The sequence below is a fragment of the Lolium perenne genome, chromosome 5 (assembly GCF_019359855.2).
Source record: "Lolium perenne isolate Kyuss_39 chromosome 5, Kyuss_2.0, whole genome shotgun sequence".
In the NCBI taxonomy this organism is placed as follows: domain Eukaryota; kingdom Viridiplantae; phylum Streptophyta; class Magnoliopsida; order Poales; family Poaceae; genus Lolium; species Lolium perenne.
In genome coordinates, this window is record NC_067248.2 from 182286021 (window position 1) to 182291084 (window position 5064).

Genomic DNA, 5064 nt, shown 5'->3' on the forward strand with positions numbered 1-5064 from the left:
GTGTGACATTCTTCATGTATTTGTAGTGATTTCTATGTAACGAGACCATGTATTGAGTTGTGCTACATGTGTACTCTTTTATTGTAATGAAATCACATGTTTCTGATGCTCAAAATCAGGTTTTGGCAATATTTTTGTGGCTGGACAGATTGTACTCTTTTATTGCAATGGCACCACTTGCTTCTAATGCTTAAAATCATGTTTACCCTTGGTTTTGTTGGCTGGCCAGATATGGACAACGTTGAAACCACCGATACAACCGTGACCGGTGCAAGCAAGAGCATCAAGGGAGGGGTGGTAGCATGGACCAACTCCATGTCCACAATGCATCTAGGATTTTTGGCTGACCTTGTGGCTAGTGGTGCAAGAACTTCAAGTGGCTTTAAGACTTGTCATTACAACCAATGTGCCAAGTTTTTGAATGACCATTTCAAGCTATCTCTAACCGGAGAACAATGCTCCAACCATCTTAAGAAGTGGAGGAAGATTTGGGGCAGGCTAGTCCAATTGAAAATTTTGAGTGGGGCCTTGTGGGATGAGGATACTTCCACTATTAGGCTCAGCGATGAGCACTATGCAAGCAATTGTGTTGTAAGTTTGTTCCCTAAACATTCTTCTACCAACTTTCACTCTTTGCATCTATTATATGATACTAATTTCTTCATTTTTTGTAGAACAACAAATCTGATATCCCCTTCTTGAATAACCCAATTGAGCATTATCGTGCAATGGAAACAATTTTTGGGTCTACCACGGCTTCGGGGAAATACACCAAGTCAGGGAATGATCCATTCTCTATTGATGTTGAAGATGAAAGTGAGATGCAAACTTCACCAAATGTAGGTGAGTCTTCTGCCAAAGCACCACCAAAAAAGAAGGCTAAGCTTGTGCACATTGAAGATGATCCACTAGTCACCACTCTCAAAGATGGGTTCAAAATGATGCCTGACGCAATTGCAAAATCCGGTGTGGATGATGATGCCGTACCTGATAACTTGTGGGATGCTTTGGCTGCACTCAAGGGATTTGATGAGGACCATGTTGCTCACTACTATGCTCATCTTGTTGACAGTCCGAAGACTGCAAAAGCTTTCATGACGCTTAAACTTGAAAGCAAGTTGGTTTGGTTGGGTAGGTATGTGCACAAGACCTTTGGAGTGCTCTATAATTTGAAGTGATGATATTCACTTCAAGTGCGTTGAGGTAATATGGACTGCAATGAACTCTATTTAGTTGCATGGACCATAATATGTAATATGGATTGTAATGAACTCTATGTAGTAGCTTTTGGATCAGTACTATGACATTAAACTTGACATGGTTGAATTTGGACTGTTTCGATGCCTATTTTGGTCGTTTGGATCTAATTGTGTACTATATTTGCTGCTATATATGTGTTATGCTTATATGAATATATTTGTTATTGCAAACTGTTGAAAATACAAACAAAGTGCTGCCAATTTTTTTATTACAATATTGTTACATGGGGGAGGAATGTTCACCATAAGCATGAAAGAGGTGAGCTGAACCAATATCCTGCCATTCCGTTCCGCGTTTTTCCCCGAACCGAACATGGGCACGGAACCATTCCGTTCCTCGTTTTTCCCCGAACCGAACACGGGTACGGGATCATTTCGTGACATTGGAATGGAACCATTCCGTTCCATGCATCATCATTCCAGAACCGAACACATCCTTAGTGTGGTTGATTTTCGTAGATGCGCGAAGCAGTCCCCTGAGGAGGGGAAGCAGAGGAACGGCACCACCAGATTGACTGAAATCGATCGGTGGCCGGCGGGAGGCAAGAGCAACACTTCGGCAAGGGTAGCAGGTGAGCTTCTCCAGAAAATGGATTATACATTGTTTGCCTAACCCTAGAGTTCTAAGTTCACGTGATTTAGTTGATTCAGTCATGGGAAAGAACGTGATTTAGATGCAACTATGCAGATATACGGTATTGTTAAATATGGCCATGAACTTTGCATAAAAGGCCTCAGATGTCTCTGTGTCCACTTTAAAGAATAAAATGATTAAAGTTCAAACCTAGGAAAATGACGAAGCAGAAAATAGAAGTGTGTATGGAATATTTTGAATTTTTTCAGTTAAATTATGTAAACTGAATTTTCCATGTATATAAGTAGTGGATGAAACATGACGGCACCAAAGGCTCATGGCCAGGAAATGGTAAGGTGAATGAAAATTTTGTATCTAATATAATAAAATTAACTCAACTCTCTCATTTTGCTAGTACATTATTATTATTCATTAATTATTATAATTTCCTAGTACAATAATATCTCATTTCAGAGTTTCGCATCTGGCCCTAAAATGTACCAGCTCGGCCCTCCACCTTAGGGCGGTGGGTCGCAAAGATCAACCTGTGTGGTATCCCAGGCTTCGCGAACCCAAAAACTGATCTACCATATCATCTTTGCAGCCCATATTTGGACATTGGCCCATTTATTAGTTCTTACATTGGGCAACCGGCCCAATCTTAATTAATTGGGCTTGACGCTCTTTCCATTGCGCCTCCCGACAATTTTCTCCGAGTCTCCGTCAAATAAATATACACCTAAACTTCTCAAAAAACAAATGTACACTTACATATTGATAGATGGATACGAGCAACTCTAGTATACGGTGGCGGAGCTAGGAGAACCCCCCTAATGCATGTTACAACAAGGTATTTTTTATACATAAGCTAGGTTTACTCTTGAGCTTAATTCCAGCATCCACCCTGCTAGTCTATACTGTAGAATGGAGCACTGATTTGATATGGTATATTCATATGTATCTAAGTGTATCTGGTCTAATTTGCATTTTATCTTATATATTGGACGGCATCTAGTCTAGAGCACGTTGAGAAGGCCTGATATGCATATAGTTTGCCGAGGAGCATGCAACTAATAAATCCATGGTTTTTAGGAGTCGAGTAAACTAATGGAATATTTGTTAAATAGCTTGCAACACGTGATCATGCATAGATGGAGGTTGCCGCTCTTTCACTTTCAACTCTTCGGTTGATTTCAAAAAAAAATTATGCTTGTTTGCAGCACCAAAGTGTAAATGATATACGTCTATGTGCTTGTATATATGGTTAACACTGGTGGAAAAAGGGCCTTTGGTCGCGGTTCGCAACTGCCATTAGTCGCGGTTGCGCAACCGCGACCAAATGAGCGCGACTAAAGGCCCGTCCACGTTAAAAATACAAATAGTATATCAAAAAATTAAGAAAAGTAAAACTAATTCAATTCAAAATGTTAAAAATACAAATAAGTTCTCCCCGGCCACCAGTTCTTCCCGGCCACCTCTGTCTTCCCATAAGTTCTCCCCGGCCTATCTTCCCGTCTCTTTCTTCCCGCCTCTTTCTTCCCGCCACTTTCTTTCCGTCTCTTTCTTCCCGCCACTTTCTTCTCGCCTCTTTCTTCCCGCCACTTTCTTCCCGCCTCCTGTCTTCCCGCTCCCATTTTTCCCGCCATTTGTCACTACATATATGTAGCCCGGCTTGGCCAGCATTATCACATCTCTACAATCTCTCATCACTCTCTCATGGCTTCCACCGCACCCACTCTAACCTACCAGCAGGTGGAGGAGCTTTGCGCCTCGAACTACCCTTGCCCACCGGGCTACCGCGTCCCCGCCGGCTGGAGCCTAAGCGCCGGTGGCGTGCCGGTCCCTCCCGTCCCTCAGGGTACTGCGCGCCGGGCGGCCATCACGAACCACTACTACCTCGACCTCACGCCGGAGCAGCGGATGAATCCCCGCTGGCATCCTGATAACCAGCATACTTGGGACGCCTTCTTCATCAATCGGCGTGAGAGGGCGCTCGCCAGGTATGAGGAGGACGGTCTGCCTCCTGGGAACTTCCACGAGGCCGGCCGTCGGCTATGGTGGTACGGCCGGACTCTGCAGAGCGTCATGGACTACATCACGGCCGGCGATATCCCCCGCCTGCGCTACCCTCAGTTCGAGCCACAAGCGCCGCCCGACGACAGCGACGACAGCAGCGACGACGGCGGCAACTTAGAAGGCGACGACTACCAGTACAACGGCGGCGGCTATGAAGACTACGAGTATGCATATTATACGCCTAGGCAGGAGTATGACTAAATCACTCCAAATTTCATGTATCATCAGTGGTATCTCGAATCATTCGAAAATGGACACCAAACACATCACGGGTACTATAATTCACATGATCCATTCAACAAAGTTTGGTACAATAAATTATTACACATCATTTCTTCCCTTGTGTCCCTGCTTGCTTACGATTGTGCCGTATCCATGGAGCATCCTCATCATTGAACTTAATGCTTGGGTCGGTGTTCACTTTGAAGGGCGGAATTTCAGCAAACATATTATAATCTTTTGATATGTCTGTCTTGTCCTCCACTCCCACGATGTTTCTTTTCCCTGAAAGAACAATGTGGCGCTTTGAATCATCGCATTATGTACTGATCGTTTTCTTATCTTTCCGTTTCCTCGGTTTGCTACTCATGTCCTTGACATAGAAAACCTGAGCGACATCTTTCGCTAGGACGAATGGTTCGTCAAGGTAACCAAGATTGTTGAAATCCACCATTGTCATTCCGTATTGCTGGTCCACCTTTACCCCACCTCCTGTTAGCTTGAACCATTTGTACCGGAACAAAGGGACCTTAAAGGAGGGTCCATAGTCAAGTTCCCATATCTCCTCTATGTAACCATAATATGTGACCTTTTGCCCATTCTCGGTTGCTGCATCAAAGCGGACACCACTGTTTTGGTTGGTGCTCTTTTTATCTTGGGCGATCGTGTAAAATGTATTCCCATTTATTTCGTACCCTTGGAAAGTCGTTATAGTCGAAGATGGTGTCTTGGCCAACATGTACAGCTGATCTACAACATGATCGTCATTCATTAAATGTTTTCTCAACCAACTGCCGAAAGTCTCCATGTGGGCCTTCCTAATCCAGGATTCAGGCTTCCCAGGGTTGTCCGAGCGTAAAATATTCTTGTGTTTCTCAAAGTACGGAGCCACCAAGCTGGAATTGGTCAGAACTGTGTGGTGTGCTTCAGTCAGAG